The sequence below is a fragment of the Euprymna scolopes genome, chromosome 23 (genome assembly GCF_053919585.1).
Source record: "Euprymna scolopes isolate OS-2025 chromosome 23, ASM5391958v1, whole genome shotgun sequence".
Taxonomy (NCBI): domain Eukaryota; kingdom Metazoa; phylum Mollusca; class Cephalopoda; order Sepiida; family Sepiolidae; genus Euprymna; species Euprymna scolopes.
The window spans coordinates 19956851-19978056 of record NC_136504.1 but is presented as its reverse complement, the minus strand read 5'-3'; positions in this window follow the sequence as shown (position 1 = coordinate 19978056).

The window sequence follows — 21206 nt, the reverse complement described above, 5'->3', positions numbered from 1 at the left end:
GGGGCTTTTTTCTTCTTTTTTTTTTTGGGGGGGGGGGTCACTAAACCCAGGCAATGTCGTTTCAGGAGACATACAGTTAGATTTTGCAACTCTGACTTCACTGTATTACCGGTGCAGTTCCATGGATATCTATTATCTCTCAAAACTGAAAGGAAGTTAATAAAGTGGCAAGTAATATACGAAGTAATCCACGTCAGGTTAGCCTGACAATTTCCTTCGTGGAATGACACACGAACGCTTCTGTCTAACTTACTTGCCATACATGTTTTACAACTATATAGTTGTATTCATATAATGTGAAGTAAATAAAACAAAGCTGTTCAATCGATGCTTAAAGGCGAAATGCTTCTCAACATATTGGAAAAACTCATTCGTCTGCCCAGTATGTAAAAATACTGAAAATCAATCTTCTGTATACCAATACAAACCAATTTGTCTTCTGTGTGTCATGGGTAAGTTGCTTGAATCCGTATTCAATAGAGACATTGGCAACCACCTCAGCAAAATTAACGTAATCAGTGACAAGTAGTATAATTTCTGTCCTGCGAAATCTACAGCTGGTCTACTGATTGTAATTTTACATAGGATCGGTGAATCTATCGACAGGGTTTCCTGCCCAGAACAATAGTTCTTTATATATCAAAAACAGATGATAGGGTTTGGCATAAAGGCCATTTCGCAAGATTCCCGGCTAAGGAACATCTGGAAATGTCTTCTCAATCACTGAATCCATTCTCTCCGATAGGTTTATACAAGTAGTTTTCAATGGGCAGAATTTTTTTTTTTTCATCAATGATCTTTCCAATTACATGCTAAGTTCATTTTTCGACACAGACACTTCATGGGCCACCAACGAGTAATATTTCTCTAAATCTTTCTCCTCCGAACTTGAGTACGTGGTGCAAAAGTTGGTTGGTTAATTTTAATACATCTTCTAATTTTTCACCACCAACACTCTTTTTCACTTGGTCCCAATTGATATGACTCTCGTTTCAAAGAAGCTCCCTGCTTTGACAAGCTTTTGGGTCTAACCTTCACGCCTGACTTGATATAGAAGACTTGCATTAAATCTTTTGCCAAGGTCGCAGGAAAAATTCTACTACTAAAGAATGCTATGCTCTACCTGTGTAAAAGTCAAATGTGTCCTAAAATAGATGACTAAAATAGAATACTGTTGTCACATCTGGAAAGGAGAAGTTCGGAGTATCCTATCATGCCTTGGCAAAGTTCAAAACTGCTTCGAAACCTAGTAGGCGATGCAATGTCTCTTCTGTGGTAAAGGGGAGACCCTGCAAACTCTTTCCCACAGAAGAGACGTTGAGTGCCTGTCTCTGCTCTGTCGTTATTTTCAATGTACCTGCTCATCTGAGCTTCAATTTTATAGTCCTCACTTGCCAAACCTTCACAAGGAGCACTTATCTAGCTACAATCACTATCAATAATTTTCCTCATTCCCTATTTGTGCCTAAATCTAACTGCAGATTTCCATGAACAAAATTTCTTTCCTAAAACTGTCTGTCTGGCCTACTTTCTAACTAACTACAACGTAGTTGTTCTCAAGTTCAATATAAATAAGTTTTTTGTTGGGCCGTCCCCTTAAATAATCAAATTCTAGACAATTTCCACCACTAATAATTACTATGCTGCTGTCTCAGTGGCCACCGTACACTCCTTATCCTTTATCCTATGACTCTTACTTTTGGCGATGACACAGCTCTGCTCCAGGAGGTGAACGACACAAAAGATATTGACCATCCAAACATTGCATTCAGACTGCAAAGGAAAGGGGCTCCTTATTTTTCATTCGACTTTCCGCTTGAAAATTCCCTCCTGAAATATTTCTTCCACTTCATGTTTCCCTCGTCAGGGTATGGTGTCCAAGTCTCTTCTCCATATTTAATATGTGATATCCGGCACCGGGAGAGAGTTCAACAATCGGTTTCTTGAATGGCGCAGAGACTACGGGATCTGATCTATGTAAGCTGACTCGAGAAGCTTAACATTTTTCTACCTTGAATGATGAAATTTAGTGTGTTTCCACTTTGGCCTACCATTGCCTCATTGGCTATTATGATATCCTTCTTCAGGACCTTCTATTCGCACCTGCACCAGAAAAGATAAACTGAGTCGAATAGTTTATTTTCATTGTTCTTCTTCTTCATCATTTTCTTAATGATTTAAATATAAGCTATCTGTCAACAAATTGTCTTTCAGGCCAAAGTTAATGTTCTTTTCTTTCTACAAAACACGAAAAGACTATTATTATTATGATGCACTATGTGTTGTGCACTATTCAAATAAATATTATAGAATATCCAAACATGTTTTAAAACCGCTTTTCTATGTTAATCACGTGATATACTGGGGACTATAGTGAATGTATTTGACTTTACGAATTCCTCTCCATCTCTATTATTCGTGGAAATACCTTGAGCCTGCTCTTGGCCTGCTTAAACAGAAAGGCACCTGATACTTGTATATTGGTTTAAAAAGGGGGCGTTTTATTAGCTATTATTTCTTTTTTTTTTTTTAAGAATGAATATTGTATTTTACATGTTTTAAAATATTGATTCTTTTTACATATAGTAGTCCACCATTGACCTGTTTTTGCAAGAAATTATTTGCTTGAAATTTGATGCCTTCTCAGAATAAGATTCATTTTATCATTGAATACGGTTAATTTAAGACAAGTTTCTATTTTACCTATAATTAGAGCGGGATTCGTATCTTTCTCAACAATATTAAGCCTCATGTTTAGTGCATTGCATCTTTGCGATGTGAATGAGAAATATTTCATAAGGAGAAGAGAAACCAGCTAAGTTATGGGAAATATTTCCGATTTGAGGTGTTCTACGCGTAATTTGATTTGTCCACTTGAAAAAAAAGGGGGGGTAATGGTTCTAAAGATACGAGTAATGACCCACTTGACATTTTCCAAAAAATACTGCCGGTTAGGGGGACTGCAGAATTGGGACGAGATTTTCAGAAATCGTAAAACTGAATTTCACATAAAAACAATAATATCTACGTATTCCTCGTATTTTTAAGATGATTATATCCAAAAATTACGAAAATCGATAAGGTAGAAATTTTTTATTAAAGAAAAAAAAAATAGAATTTGATGAAAACGATCGTAAAACATAGTTCAACAGGGAGATGATTTTCCTTGTGAATTAAACGAGATGGCGGCAATTTTTCACCTGCTAACACGATTACAGTTGTTTTTTTTTTTTTAATAATTCAGTAATATTCAGGTAATTTCGACTGCATAATTTGGAAGCTACTATTGTAACTTATTAGAATTGACAAAAATAATCAGTTGAAACCATTGTTTTTTTTTTATTTGAAAACTCCATTTATCGACTGCAAAATCTCGTCTCAATAATGTAGAAGCGCCGTATTTTTTATGCTCGTAGATTAGCAGCTGAGTATCTCAAGTGGTCTTTTCTGGCGTGGATTCTTAATATCTATACATTCTAGCTGATGACAGAGGTGGAGTCACTTTGATTTTCTGGGATCTGGGACATGGTTGTCGTTTTGTATTTCGAATAGGTAGCTGGGTCTGTGTGCCTTTTTAGAGCTATAAGATTTGCGTTTTGATTTGGTCGGGATAAGAATTCTCATTTGCCAGTCTGTTATACGGCAGAAGCAAACGAATATCATTGTAACGAGAATAAATAGTAAACCTTTGTTGTTTTAAAGTAGTTATTATTTCATTTGGGGGAGAATTCTGCTAATGTAACACTGACTGCGACTATGCAACTGACACTGAGAGCGATATAGATGTCGAGCACCGATTTGGGGCAAACACAACGAGCTTACGACCTCGACTTTTATAGTGAACGTGCATACAGACATACGTTCATATTAGTGTATAAATGACCACAATCACATCGTCCTGAACGGTGGCCATTGGACCCAGAACAGTATGCAATATTATTTTTTTTTTAAATTTCCTTAGGTCGAATTGTGGATCCTGCAAATATCTATAGCACCCATTAAGAAGTCATGTTTTTAAACATGACTTTTGCAGGATCCACAAGGCCACATTTTAAAACCGTGGCCTACGATGGACAAAACATAAAAACATATTAGAACACAAAAGTTTAGATATGGAGTATTTTGTAATCGATAATTATTATTCGAAATTAAGATATTAATTTTTTTTTAACTGTAATTTCTTAAACTTTAAAACACTTTTCTTTAAATTAAACTGTGCTTTCAACAACTAATCTTTCAATTTTTCTTTTATTTTTTGTAATTGACAAAGTGATGCAATCTTCTATCTGGCTTTTCTGTAGGTATATAAGAGCAAGGTGCATCCTAAAATGGAGTACTTTTGCCATATCTGAACGGGGCTGCTCAGAGAACCGTATCCTGCATTGGTAAAATTCAAGACTGGCTTTGAAACCTAGTAGGTGATGCCCTATTGCTTTTCCTTGCAACATCTTTCTCACAGAAGAGACGTTGCGAGCCTATCTCTGCTCTATCGTTATTTTCATGGCCAGTGTTCAACTGAGCTCCAATCTATAGCCCCTCCCGCCAAACTTTCACAAAAAACTCGTCTATCTACAACCATCAACAAATTCCCTTACTCTCCATCTGCACCTAAACCTAAACGCAGATTCCATGAACAAAAGCTTTTGTTTTTCCTAAACTGTCCGCCTGTGGAACTCGTTTCCGCTGGCCTGCTTTCCAGCTGACTACAATATGGTCGTCTTAAAGTCCAGTGTAAACAAGTCCCTGTTGACCCCCCCCCCTTAAATAATCAATTTCTACCCATTTTCACCACTAACTATTAATACGTTGTTGTCTTAGTGACTACCATATACTCATTAACCCGTATCCTCGAGTGGCCTTCGGGCCTTAATAAGTAGTGACCTCTACGTAAAAAAAAAATGTTGTTCGTCTTGTTTTAATTTTCCATTCTGTATATTCGGTATATTTAATAAGATTCCAATCCTTGAATTTCCAACTGGGGTGTTTTTATTTGGGAGTACTATTTCCCTAGATGTATTAAGTTGAGGACTGACGTAAAAGAATGAGAGGAGGGGGAAGATCTCAAGTTGATAGGAAGGCCAGACAAAGGAGGGTTTTTTTTTTTACATAGGCATCACCACATTATCAAGGCCAAGAGGCCACTCAAGGATAAGGGTTAAAGAGTGTACAGTAGAAATTGGACATTATAGTAATCATTAGTAATGAAAATTTGGTAAAGTTGATAACTTATATGGAACGGCTCATCAAGAACTTATTTACGTTAGACTTGAAGACAACCATATTGTAGTCAGCCGGAAAGCAGGAAAACGGAAGACAATTCCACAGGCGTGCAGTTCTAAGAAAAAAGTTTTGTTCATGGAATCTACGTTTAGGTTTAGGCACAGATAAAGAGTGGGGGGAATTACTGATAGTGTTTACAGCTAGACGAGTGTTTCTTGTGAAAGTTTGGCGAGGGGGGACCATAGATTGAAGCTCATTCGAACACTTTCCATGAAAATAACGATACATCAGAGACAAACTCGCAACATCTCTTCTGTGAGATAAAGGTTGCAAGGAAGAGAAAAGGACATCTCCTACGAGGCTACGAAGTCTATTTTGAACTCTATCAAGGCAGGCCAAGTCCTTTCTAGCAGCTCCTGCCCAGATGTGGCAACAGTATTCCATCCTTGGACGTACCTAGCTCTTATATAGATAGAGAATAGCATCAGCAGTGAGTATTTTAGTAAACACAAAAAATAGCTTTAAAAACCATTTACAATAAATAACTTTTACCAAACGCAAGAAATTTTAATTTCTACCGATCTGCATAGTTTTTCAGTGTTTTGTAAAATTACCTTTTAAGAGTTTCTAATTTGAAAATTTTGAAAAAGCAACATTGATGATCACATAATAACGAAAACTTTAAAAAGATTTTTGTAAGTTACCAATGTGCAGATCGATTGAAAAATGTAATTATAATATTCTAAAATATGCTTTGATTTGTTTACCAAAAATCTGTTTTCGTTTAAAGGAGTTAAGCGAAAGTTGATGTTATATTTGTGCTGGAGAGGGAAAGTCAATATCAAAATAATGACCGACAAAATCTATCCAATTAAAAGTAATTGTTATTATTTTTATTGATAAAATGTTAGGACAATGAAAATGAGTTAAGCGTCCCAAGCACGTCCTAGTTAGCGTTGTGCTGTGTAGGTTTGCGTGTAACAACGTTTATACATTATACAATTATTATAAATTGTGTTTGAGTTTTTATAGTACGCGGAAAATTTCGGCAATTAATATTATCGCACCTGTTATTAGCTAAAGGAAATTGTTGGTTGAAAATTGTTCCCTAGACAGAATCGATGCGTAAAAATATGTGATGCTTCCCATAATGCGAGGGCTTTATTTAAGCTAATTCTCGTTTCGGTGGCAAATTATTTTGAGTTAAATAGATTTCGGACAGTTTCGGCACTAATCCCAAACAATTTCCCTCCTCGCTTACCTGTTTTTTTACTTTAGTTCTCACATTTTATGAGGGAGGTTTCTGACAGAGAGGAAAGAATTGTTGTTTTCTGGGTTGAAATCTATTCATATAACATTTACGGTTAACTAGACTTGACTTTGAATTGGTATTTTATTTATTTATTTATTTATTTAGCTCATCACGTCAAATGGATTCAGGTCTTGTCAGGAGCAATTTTCATTTTTAAAAAAAAAAGAGAAAAGGCTTAAGCATTGTTTTAGTAAATAAATAATTAAAATAACATAAAAACGGTAAGATTAGCAAGTTTTTTCATCCACATGAAAGACTGAAATAAAAACTCACCCTGAAAAATATGGGAGATATCGTTATAAACAAGATTCGGAAAACGGCAAAGGAATAATAACTAGAGTTCATAATTTTTCGAGATTAAAGACAAGGGACCTTTTCTTAGTAAGATTAATAAAAAAACAAAAAAAACAAAAGAAAACCATTATTTTACAGCATTTTTTGTTTGTTTGTTTTTGTTGATGTTTTTTCTTTTTACGGGGGTTGTAATTTGTGTATCTGAAAAAAAAAAACTTATCTATACACGGAAAATATCCATGTATTCCACTGGCAGACATGGTATTAATAGCATATGTATGACGGAAACGTAATTAATGAAGTCGCCTTTTTTAGATAACCTTCGTTCTAATGATTCATTTTATTGCCCCAGCCCCCCATCTCTTCCTCCTCCTTCTCTCATCTGCGTGTATAAAGTCGAAGCAAAGATAGATTAAAATATGGAACTGAAGTCGGTCGACTCCATCAAGAGAACGAGAGAGCGCACTTTCTGGTACATCAGCACCAGAAGATGGACGCGTGGGCGGCGTTCGTTCGTTTGTTTGTTTGGATCGTTCCTTGTCTAGGCGAATTCTCTCGTCGTACGACAAAACAGAGAGAGAGAGAGAGAGAGAGAGAGAGAGAGAGAGAGAGAGAGAGAGTCGGCCATCTTTAATATTTCTTTAGCGTTGTGTGCGTGTGTTGGACAAAATGAACCACTCTCTCTCTCTCTCTCTCTCTCTCTCTCTCTCTCTCTCTCTCTCTCTCTCTCTCTCTCTCTCTCTCTCTCTCTCTCTCTCCCCCCCCTCTCTCTCTCTTTCTTTTTTCTTTTCTCTCTCTTTTTCTCTCTCTTTCTCTCTTTATCTATCTATCTATCTCTCTCTCTCTCTCTCTCTCTCTCTCTCTCTCTCTCTCTCTATATATATATATATATATATATATATATATATATATATATATATATATATATATATATATATATATATAATCGCTTTTTCTCTCATTAGTTGTCGTAAGCGCGTCTGTCAATGTTTTTACGCATACACACATCTTCCTTTCTCTTTCTCCCTCTCTCCCATGTATATAAAAACATATAGTGGTTGGGTACGTGAAAGAGGAGGGCATCTCTTGACGCGTGCGCATGCGCGTGTTTAAGAAATTTTAGCTGTCAATTTGAAAAGGAAGTAGATTTTCAGTTTATGATCTTATCTCGGTTATCCATCAAACGATGACTTCTGAACTTCTATAACTTCTTATAAATGATGGAGAGGGAAAAACTGAGACACTTATATAAATCTCAATTTGGAAACGGTCAACTGTGACTGGCAGTTTCTCGCCTTGCGTTCTTAAGGTCACCAAATCACACATGGTCAATAAAAAAAAATGTTAATCTTCATGGAACTGTTTTCAAATAAACATGAAGTCTATTAGTAACCACCCTCCTCTACAAATATTACACCTAACAAGCATATTAATATATAGATAACAAGTATATGGACAATATTATAACTAATAGCTAGTGTACGGGGCGGCGGTTATGACGAATATATTTTTAGTTAGTATTCTTTTATCCCCTTAGCTAACACTATGACATGGGACCTACTAGTTATTTACTATTTTAGAAAAGAACTAAGTGCTTAATTACTTACAAAGAATATATAAATTATATAAAATACAAAATAAAATTTAACTTAGAGTAATTTATATTAAATCCTGTTTACACTATAAAGTTGGCGTTTAGAGAAATGATATATAATTATGAAAAAAATAATAGAAAAGCAATCTCTACTCTCATAAATTTGTTGTTGTTTTTTTTTTTATTATTAAACCTCCTTTTTTCAATATTTATTTAAAAAGAAAATACGACTTTATTATATATGGCCCGGGGAATTGTATTCATTTGGAAAAGATTTAGCTAATTTGCATATTCTTTTAAACATTCATTTGAATTAATTCCCTATTAGTTTTTTTTCGGTTTTCTTATGAGATGATCATCTTAATTAACTATTACGTGTAATTCATACAGATATTCTACATGATTTAGACTTGTGTAATATTTGCGTAAAAAGGTTGTAGTAAACACCAACCTATTTCTATATACATTTATATATGCGCATATATATTTAAAAAATCTTGCCTGCCAAACTCCTCTGTCCGTCTTTCGTCTACAGACATGAAACTTCATATATAGGGTACTCAAACCCATGTGAAAGTTTATGTCTGGGTTTTAGCCGGGGAAAATCTGTGCAAAAGTGTAAAAAATAAAAAAATGGAATTTTCCAGGTGAAGGTCGAATAACGGTATTACGAATAGGCATGCATAACGTAATAGTTGTTAGTTCACGCTTTAATTTTTAGCCTTGAAGCAAACATGTCTTCATAGCTCATGCATTAACGTCAAAGGAAAAAGTACAGCGTAAGCTAAACGTTTTAGTTTCGATTCTCGGTGGTGGCGCAGTCATTTTTTAAAACTTTTTATATCATTACAATATATATATATATATATATATATATATATATATATATATATATATATATATATATATATAAGGGCAAAGTGTGTCTCACAAAAACTTCCGACAGACGTGTCGGAACAGAACTAAACCGGTATCGTCGTTTTAAACCACGATCTCCCGGACGACAAATATTGAAAAATTGGTAAAAATCATTAATTCTTTCATCCTGGGCAGTTTTTTTTTTTTTTTTTTTTTTTTTTTTTTTCTTACAAGAGCGGGTTCGGTTGTTGCGTCAACATTTTCGCGAAGGCATCGTCTCGATTGGATTGATTACACCTAATTTCAATGCTCGGGATATCTGGTCGCGCCATGACGCTATCGGCTAAAACGTCACTTTTTTAAACCTTTTTTCTCCTTCGCGTTACAGGTTCGAGCCTGACTGCTTACTACGACTTTTTTCTTTTTCTTTTTTTGAACCTCTCTCCAACCGGGCTGGTTACTGTCGTTATCCCCCCCTACCACTTTTTTTTATTTTACTCTCCCCCCCCCCCCCCCCCGAGTTCCTTATTACACCAGCTCTCCACACCCGGACAAGGCCGGGCACCTCCTTCGCGTTACGGGTTCGAGTCTGTCTGCCAACTACCAGTTTTTCTTTTTTTTTTTTACGATCTCTATCCACCTGTGCTGCCTACTTTTGTTTTGTCCCCCCCCCCCTTCGCTACTACCGTTTTTTTTTGTTTTTTTTATCGGGGTTCCTTACTACAGCACCTACACACACCCGGGCAACGCCGGGCACCCCCGCTAGTATAATAATAAATACAAAATCTGCGTTAATCAAAATATCATATTTAAGCGTATTTTACGACCGCGCATATAATAATGAAAATAGACTCGTAAGTCAGTTTTAAAAAAACACGAAAAAAAACTTTTTTTTTTTCGTCCGGGTCATCATTTCCTCTCTCTCTCTCTCTCTCTCTCTCTCTCTCTCTCTCTCTCTCTCTCTCTCTCTCTCTCTCTCTCTCTCTCTCTCTCTCTCTCTATTTACATCCAACCTTACTCTCTTTAAAGAATCCAATTGCGATCTTAATGAATGGTTTAAATTTAAAGAACTCAATTGAGACCTTAATGAATGGTTAACCGAATTTTAAAAAGTAGAATTTCCAATAGGTTTTAGAACATAAAGCTTCCCAGCATATGCAGCATTACCTCGTATACTTCTCTACGAATTTTCTTTCACAACTGTGGAAAAAAGCGAAAGAAAGTTTCAGAATCGCTTGAGAAAGTATCTCGGTTTATCAAGACGCTTGACTAGTGGGACCTTTTAATAATAATAAATAAACGGATTGCAGCTCCTATTAAACAGCCACGTGGAAGTGTTTAGTTACAGGAACGAGTACACATAATCCATTGACACCTAACGGCGTTTTTTTTCTCAATACCCAAATTAGAAAAAGAACACGATATTCGTCAGCTTGACGAGGGAAAGTGCATACTGATATAGAATAAGAACGTCGCTGCAAAATGGGAGGAGTTGAACGCAAAAGAACTACATAGTCTGATTGCTGGCAGTCCAATTTCAACCAAGTTTCCTTTCTTATCCAATCAATATATGAGGTCTCACCGAGCTCACCGAATCTAATATATAGGGAGTGGAAGGGAGAGACCCTTGATTGCCAGCTATATGCAAGAAAATGGAAACTTGCAACACGTACTTAACTGACTAAGGCTTTGGGTACCGTTGGAGACCCTATCAGATGCTTAAAGCGTTTGCAGATGGGGTAACTAAGGCAATAGGGCCAATAAATGCCAACATGGAGTTCATCTAAATCAAATTAACTTGAGTGAAGATGCGCAGAAAGATATAACGCTATTATCATCCGAAGTTGATTGGCAGTTAGTGATGGGCTAAGACACAACTAACATTTCCTGGCAATATATATATATATATATATATATATATATATTACATGGGGTCACCACTTATCAAGGCCCGGAGGCCACTCAAGGATAAGGGTTATTGCGTGTACAGTAATCAATGAGATAGTATTGTCGTAATCATTAGTATTGGAGATTTGATAGAGTGTCTTACTTAAGGGGGCGGTTTGTCAGGAATTTGTTTATGTTGGATTTGAAGGCATCCAAGTTATATATATATAGCCGTAAAATCACTCTACTGCGGTGACATTATCAGAAAATAAAATTTGAGGAACGCCAAACTGCTGAAAATTTCTTGTTTCTTTAGTTTTATTCGAGGATGTCTAGCGACTTTAAGCATCAACTAATATTAGGTAATGTTATCCATTTATTGGTCCTGAAAAATCAACATGTAGTCGTGATCAAGGAATTTCTAAGGTAGGTCATGAATGTAATATTGTTTTCTGAGTAGTTGACATTTAGTAAAACACTTTACAGGTGACTCCAACTGCTTGGATAATACACATAGGCTTTAATCTGATTAATCCCTTAATGCCCATAAAGAAATTGCTTTAGAACTGTTATGAAGTTTGAATGGAACGATAACAAATTTCTATTATTTTCGGATAAGAATCTTCGCTGACAAAATGGTTGAAGTTGCTGGTTAGTGTACGTTTTTTGGCCAGCTTGCAAAATGAAAATGTAGGCAATATTGATCAGTAAATAATACCAACATGGACTTAATTTTCATCAAATTAACTTCATAAAAGCTTGAGCGAAGCTGTGCAGAAAGATATGACGGTATCATCATTCGAAGCCGATTGGCAGTTAGTTATGGCCTTAAAGACAACTAGCATTTCCTGGGTATATAGCCGTAATATCACTAAGACTTGTACTCTGGTAGCATGACACAGTACGTGATGTGGAAGATGCTCGTGATGTAGGAGGAATACATCATATTTGATTATTATTTTTTAGTCTTCGGACTACTATTCTCATTTTGCACACACACACACACACACACACACACACACACACACACACACATATATATATATATATATATATATATATATATATATATATATACTAGCAGTTCAGTCCGGCTTTGCTCGGGCCCAATGTACTGTTCATAACTTTATATGTGTGTGTGTATATTAAAAAGTTTGACTAGTGTTCAGGTAAACTACATCTAAAATTTCAAATGTTTAGACCCAAAATTGGCTGAATAGTTTGCTATAGACTGCAATGGGCCAATCTTTTGAACTTTGACCCCTTGACTACCAAATTTTCGGCCGAAAAACGATTAAAAAGCTAGCCCTATGTCTGAATAACCTTTATGTAAAATTTCAAATGTTTAGACCAAAATTTGGTGGAGTAATTTGGTAGAGGTCAATTTTTTTTTAACTTTGACCCCAATTTTGTAACAAATGGAATTAAAACGTTTGATCCATGTCCAAGTAACCTACATCTAAAATTTAAAGTGTTTTGATCCAAAATTCAAAAAGTAAAGTTTTCAAAGCTCAAATCGTTTAACTTTGACCTCTTGACAGCCAAATTTCTGGCCGAAAACCGATTAAAAAGATTTTTTCAAATATCGATACCCTTATGTCAAATCTCAAGTCTGTAGAATGAAAATTAACAGACTTGTTTGGTAGGGAAATATACACACACACACACACACACACACACACACGCACGATTTCACTTTTATAAATATATAGATTACATGTGTGTGGAGGGGTATATAATGTGTGGCAAGTACCCGTGACCTAGTGGATAACGTATTTTATAATTACGTTGTAAAGTTACACTCTTCTGGAGGTTGCAACTTCAATCATCAGTGCCGGCGACTCTTAAAATACAATTGCGAATAACACTGTGCAACACTAAAAAAAGTACAGGATATCTGCAGCAATTTTTGTATACCTAGTAACGTGGAAATTTTATTTCTGGCTTTCTTTTTGTTGAATTAGGTATAATTTGTGCAAAATTGCCACAGTCGTAAATTTCAGTAAAAACGTCAAAAATGGGTTACTGACGACTTTGCAGTCACATATTATGTGTATTAAATTATAAATCTTAAGAGAAAAACACAGTTTAATATACACATATTATGTGCATTATTTGTTAAATCATTTATTTGAATCATTTATTTGCTAAAGTCAGCCGAAATGAGCTATTTTTCCAGCTTGGTTAGCATAATATTTTCTAGACCAAGGGCTAATTTTTTCAAAAGTAAAAACAATGCTGTAGCACATGGTTTGGTGTTCACCACCTTCCGAAAAGCCATGGTATTCGTCAAGAAAGGCATTTTTTAATGTAGGCTAAAAAAATCAAGGAAAAGAAGCTAAAACCTGCCTCAGAACCTTATTTGTAGGGCACGGGAAAAAATCTGAGGGTTAAAAATAGATATCCATTTAATAAAGTATTTTTTAACTAAAAACTACAATAAAGACCGGATTATTGTGTATTTTAATGTTTTAAACATAAAGGGGCATTTTATACATTCTTTTCTGAAAATTTACTAAATTAAATGCAAAAAATAGAAATGAAATTTTATCAACCCCTTACTTTATGTACGAAAGAATCTAATAACTTGCTAGTGGGCGTTTATAATGGCTTAACATGTTCACATTATGGAATCCTTATTTTTCTTTATAAAACAATTTACTTTTTTTCTTGTCTTTATTCTTTAGATGCAGTATAGGCTTTGACGATGACTTCAAGATAGTGCAAAAATGATCCAAGCAAATTCTGCTACATATGTGGCGAATTAACATTTGCTAAAGAAAGGCGCAGCATTACCAGCCATATCAAGAAATTGTACAAGGCGTACTTTCATTTTGATATAGGAGACCAAGACAAGTCATGGGCTCCTCATGCCTGTTGCCTTACATGTGTGAAAACATTGAGCGCATGGTATGCAAAAAAGAATGTTCACATGAAGTTTGGTGTGCCAATGATTTGGCGAGAGCAGAAAGATCATTCTAATGATTGCTATTTTTGTCAGCAAGACTATACGGGCTGTACAACAGCAAAAAAAAAGAAACACATTGTTTACCCAAATTTGCAATCAGCAATGCGCCAAGTTCAGCACTCAAAAGAATTACCTGTACCAAAACCCCTTGATCAGGAAATGTGGAGTTCAAGCAGTGGGGATGAACATTACAGTGATGAAACAGTAGAATTTTCTAATTCAGAAAGCAATAATAAACCAATACTATTTTCTCAAGATGCTCTAAATGACTTATGCAGAGGTCTTTATTTAACCAAAGACAAAAGTGAACTTCTTGCATCAAGGCTAAAAGAACGAAATCTTCTTAGAAAAGGTATGAAAATAACATTGTACAGAAAACGTGCACAAAACTTGCATGTTTTATGCTTCTGCAATGACATTGTTGGACTTCTTGAACAGCTGTAAATACAATATGATAACACCAACTGGCGACTTTTCTTAGATGTATCCAAGGAAAGGATAAAAGCTGTTTTGCTTCACAATGGGAACACCCTGCCATCTGTTCCTATAGCTTACAGCACAACCATGAAAGAATCATATGAAAATGTAAAAACAATTTTAGCAAGCATACATTATGAAGTCCATAAATGGCATGTTTGTGCAGATTTCAAGGTTATAGCCATGCTCACTGGCCTTCAGCCAGGCTATACTAAATTTTGTTGCTTCTTGTGCTTATGGGACTCTAGAGCAAGAGCTGAACACTATGTACGCAAGCACTGGCCTGCTAGAGATGAAATTGAGCAAGGAAAACATAACATCAAACACAAACCACTTCTGCAAAGTGATAGAATCCATTTACCACCTTTGCATATTAAACTCGGTTTGTTCAAGCAGTTTGTGAAAGCACTAGACAAGGATTCCCTGGCATTTTCATATCTTGCAGAAAAGTTTCCTTCATTAAGTCGAGCTAAAATAAAAGAAGGTATCTTCATAGGTCCCCAAATTCGAAAAATTGTTCTTGATGAAACTTAACACACATCTCACGAGAAAAGAAAAATGTGCCTTTGAGTCATTCAAGAAAGTTTGTGATAACTTCCTGGGAAAACATCGTTCAGAAGACTATGTGCAAGTTGTGAATGATCTATTGCATCATTTTCATGATATGGGATGTAACATGTCTCTAAAAGTTCATGTGCTCCACTCTCAGTTGGATTTTTTTGCTGAGAATCTTGGCCATGTGAGTGATGAACATGGCGAAAGGTTCCATCAAGATATTTCATTAATAGAAAAACGTTTTAAAGGAAAATGGAACACTGGTATGTTGGCAGACTACTGCTGGAATTTAAAAAAGGATGATGACACTCTACACAAGAGAGTTAAGAGGACAAATGTTGTTTAAACTGGTGAATTCGGTGTTTTTTTTTTTTCAAAATCATTAATAATAAAGTACATGAAAATGGTACCTAATCCAGAGAAATAAATGTCAGATTTGGAATCAGCATACTTTTCTTACACCGAAACAGGTCTTGTATGTCTTGTACTTTTTTTTTCAATTCAAATTTGTTGCACAGTGTAATTTAAGACTTCTTACCAGTCATGGCTGACGGAACGTCGCCCTCGGTGAATTAAATAAAGGGTTCTGTTGGAAATTTTGTGCGGATACCTGAATTCGAAAAAGATACACCTGAAGAAAGCCATAGGTTACACCGACCGAAACGTTATGAAAATGAGACTCATGATGCGAACAGTAGTCTGAAGAATGGAAATAATATGAATAATGGAATACTGGTGGCGGAATAGAGTATACCGCAATGGAAGTTTGTTGTTGGGGCGTTGCGCAACGGTCGTTGCGCAGAGCTTTTGGGATAGTGAGCGTAGTGAGATCAAAAGCGCTAATAAAATATTACAAACGTAGCATTAACTGCTCTCGAAAAGATTTAGTCGCAAAGAATAGAATCAAAGGCATAAATGATTCTTAAAACATATGATTTGTTGTGTATGAAAGCTATTTACCTGTTCATAAAGAGCTCAGTTATATGTGGAGTGTTCTGACTGGTTAAAACTGGAGAGCTTAAATGCCTACAGGACGTCAAGCATTCTGCACTTGAATAGTTATAATAATGTGTAACATGTTGGATCTACCAGTTTCAGGTGGGGGTAGCTGTTTGAGTCGGTATGGTCTGAAAATAACCGGAATAGGCGATGGGGGCAATACATCATTGACAGTCACTCTTGATGCATTTAGAATATGTATTTTTTTAATTATTAGGTTATATATATATATATATATATATATATATATATATATATATATATATATATATATATATATATATATATATAGGTAAGCTTCTTTTTAATTAATCAGTATTATCCCCCACTGATGCGGAGGTCATTTTCGGTTGGGTTTGTTTGTGTAAAGCTTATCGTTTGCATTGCTCGATTAAACGTCACCAAACTTGGTCATCAGTCATGGTTTAACTAAGAACTAATTGCATTTTGGGATTTGAAAGTCACACTTTTGCGATAAATAATGTTCTGTTTATCATAAAGATTATATTGCTCCAACTTTGATGTATGACTCCTTGATAACAGTAATGACCACACAAAATTTCATCCTGTGTGTGTATGTATATGTATATATATATGTATGTATGTATGTATGTATATATATATGTGTGTGTGTGTGTGTGTGTAATCAAGGGTGTGAGTTCCATTATAGAAGCGTTGATTTAATTTGAATAAAATAAAATATGAATCAAGTGCGCTTGAAAGACAAATCACAACGCAATATTAGGAAAATAAAAAAATATTTTACTTGTTTGAAATTGAAATTTCACGCAAGTAATATATTTTTTTATTTTCCTAATATTGCGTTGTGATTTGGCTTTCAAGCGCACTTGATGCGTATTTTATTATGTGTGTGTATATATATATATATATATATATATATATATATATATATATATATATATATATATGTTGCGTTCGTTGAATATCATTTGTTACTGGTTATGAGAATTAGCAAGTAAACTTTGTATAAACATGAAACTATTTATTAACAATAAAAAATAACTTTAAAAGAACGATTAAAAATAATGTGAATCGGCCATTTTAGTTTTTTCTGTCTGCCAAGCCATGCAACTTTTTTATTTTTTTAGAATTATTTCCCTTTATTTCTACTTAAACGCCTCGTTTTTTGAAATATGATTCTTGAAGGATGTTTGATGTGGATTTGTTCGATGAGTCCTTCTAGTTGAACCTTTCTTAGAGGACTTGCTTTGTTTACTACATGTTGCTTGTACACTTTCGGATAATTCAAACGTGTCCAATGATGATTGTGTCATTTGATTGTCTCTTCGGAAGGTATAAGTGACGAAACTGATTTGCATGTCTGACACAATTATTGTACATCCACATTATAGATTACATGACCATAACGATATACTATGTAACCTTGTATCCATTTTTATTTGCCATTGCGATAATCTTTTACCGATACAAGCTATCCAGGTAAGAATTGTCGTGGCCTTGCTCCATGATGATGATTGAACTGGTTTTCCATCGTTTTGTATGTCTTGTGAAGATTTTTGATAATCGATGAATAACATCCATTCGCAAGTATATTTTTCTGTCGATCAGTGCTTATAGAAATATCTCGAGTGTAGTTCCTTTCCCTTTTAACTTCAAATTTTACATGTGTCGACAAACCATTTAGCTTGTCCACCTGATTGTACCTATTTACTATGCCTCCCCACGGGACAGAGTTAGACACCAGGGTCGTTTTTTAACGTGGAGAAAAGGTACAAAAATAAAAATTGTCTCAGTCGTGAAGGATTTCTCCTCCACCGAAAGAGAACAAGAAAATGAAGTGCAGCATCTGAAGAACAGATGGTATTTATTTGCTCCCCCACCGAGCAAATTAGGCACAAGGCCGATTTTTAATGTGAGGAGTGAAGGGGAAATGGGGACCAACTCCCCGGGGAGTAGGGGAGCTGGATAGTGACAATTGGTATGAAGGGTTGCCCCTACATTGACCAAGGTCTTATATGTGGGGTCGCCCCCACATATGGTCTTTGCTTGCAGTATCTGCCGGAACAGATGGTATTTATTTGCTCCCCCACCGAGCAAATTAGGCACAAGGCCAATTTTTAATGTGAGGAGTGAAGGGAGGGGGAAGGGAAAAGGGGACCAGCTCCCGAGAGGTGGGAAATGGGAGCTGGTTAAAGATCAGGCATGTGAGGTTGCCCCCACATCTGGTCTTTGCTAGTCATAGCTAGTCATAGCTTGCAGTATCTGCCGGAACAGATACTACACTTTGATCTTAGCCAAAAAAAGGGTGGAGATCTGAAGTGATGAATGCTGTTTTGTTTACAGAGGTCTGAAAATTCTACTGAGGTAAATGCAGTGCTATTATCAGATACTAAGAATTCGGAGACGATCAACCTGCTGAAAACTTATTGTAGTTTCTTTAGTTTTATTCCAGGTAGTATGGTTTATATAAAAGATTTCTGACACGTGCTGTAAGCATCAAACAATAATGTTTTCCATTTATTGGTCCTGCAAAATCAACATGTAGTCGTCACCAAAGCATTTCTAGGGTAGGTCATGAAAGTAATAGTGTTTTTTCTGACGTGACTTTGCAAGTTCATCTAATTACTTAATCTCCAGATGTCCATAATAAAATTGCTTGAGAACTCTGTTCTGAGATTTGAATGGGAAAATAACAGTTTTGCAAAAAAAAAAAAAAAGGAGGGGTTCCATTCATCAGATAAAGAGCTTCGTTGGAAAAATGGTTAATGCATGTTTTTGACCAGCTTGTGAAATGATAATGTAGAACTTTCTGTAATAATGAATTTACGGCTGTAGTCCCCTGGATCTTCTCCAAAGGTAAAGGTCGTGATTTCACTGCTGAAACAAATCAAGAGACAACTTCAATTTCAACAAAGATAGCAGCGTTGATGGTGTCTTTCATTGCCTTTTGATAAAAAAGAATGAGCCTGGATAACGCATCTGCCAGGCCAAGTTTGCTGCTTGGTTGGTATTTTATGGAAAATTCTTAATCTAAAAGCATAGTAGACGGTTGTGGTATGCGGTTTGCTGTATAGACTGGAATTCCTTTCTTGGAACCAAAACTACTGCTTAGAGGCTTGTGGTCTGTCATCAGAATAAAATGACGGGCATGTAGCATTTTGTGAAATTTATAGATAATTGCTATATTTTCGTTCAGTTGTGGAATGTGCAGTTCTGAAATGAAAAAAAAAAAACAAACATAAGGCCCAGAAAGAATCGTAGTATTGAAACATGCCATAAACTTTATTGCCTAAATATTATCCGGATCTGATTTTCGACCATTTTTGTTAAATAAATACCAACGGTATTTCACGGAAGTTTGGAAAAATTTGCATTTGTCTGGCCTTAAATTAAATCCATATCGCCGAATTTGATTCAGCACAGGATTTAGGCAACGCAGAATTTCTGCTTAGTATGTGCCTGTAACGATGATATCAATGTAGGCAGAAACTCCTGGCAAACCTGTAAGGATTGCATCCATAGTTTGTTGGAATATCGATGGAACTGACTTGACCCCAAATTAGAATAAACCCTTGTTGTTGTTGATAGTGAGAAGATTTTTGGAATCTTCAACTTCCGTTTGTAGATATGCATCTATAAGGTTCAGTTTGCAAAACGAGTTTCATCGCTGAGTTTTGGGAACAAATCTTTCGGTACAGGTAGTGGATACTAATGTGTCTCCAGTCTCATAATTAAATCCTGCGAAGAAATTCGGGCATATGTGTACCTTGCCATTAACCTTCTTCACAATGAGCATAGGTGCTGCCCAGTATGATTAATTTGTAGACTGGATTATTCCTACTTGTTGAAGATATTTTAATTCTTTTTCAACTCTAGCGAATACTACGTGTTGGGATGTCTGTGGTTCGGTAGGATAACTAATTCATAATCGAGATGTATCAATTTTTAAAACCGCGGTTGCAGGTGCAGGAATCTCTATAAGTTGAAAGTAAGTTGAAAATCAACGGTGCCGTTGAAGGTAAATTTAACGAAATCTCCGATTTACAGAAGGCTTCCACTAAACCACACACATAAAAATAAAAACATGAATAATTCCAGAAAATAACGACACTCGACAAAGAATTCGAGATCATTGTATTGATATGAACTAACATTTATTTACGTGTTAGAGAAATATTAACTCAAATCGTTCCAACGTTAGTTTTTTTTTGTTTTGTTTTGTTTTCTTGCAACGAGTGTTCAGTAAGCATGTTTAGCTAAATGTGTATCTCGTAAAAAAATGGTATGAAGCTTAAGATTACTCATTTTTATGGACAGTGTCACACGTGGTTTGAACGTCGTTATTTTCTGAGGAGAAAAAACGGTTATTAAATCATGTAAGCGGAATGCACGCGCACGCGCGTCACATAAAAAAACAGTAGTTCAATAAAACATCGTTAAAAAGAAGATTGAAATTCTCTTTCGATGTGGTAATTTTCCATGATGATAACTTAAGAATGATAACTTAGCACGCAAATTCAAGACAAGGAATTTTGACGCTTTCCAATGGCGGAGTTATTTTTAAATCTAGTCTCAGGGAAAACAACAAGATAAGTAACTGCAATGAAACTAAACTGATTTGATTTACGCGAGCGAATCCTCATATACGAGTGTTCTCAAACATTCCAGCCTATTTGCTGTATCACTGCGCCTGGAACGCAACGTAGTTCTTTTATTCTATGTGTATGGATGGACAAGTTGCAACATTGCGTGCTTGCGCGTTCCCATATACGTGGGCGTTGAAACGATGATTGGAATGTTCCTGCCGAACATTTGTTCCGGCCGTATGTAGCGGTCGCTACATGTGTATGGTACCTAACGCTTTGGTCTGAAGACTAATTTTGCGCCTGGTTTCAGTTTAAAAGTCGCTGTAATTTTGATACAAGACCTTTTTTAAAATCATTGCTGAACTTTGCCTTAAAGTTAAAGTATCTACTACAGCATTAATAATTGAGTTTAAGTATACATTGAAAAGATCAAATTCTTTAATAAAATCCAAACCAAGAAGAATGTATGAGAAA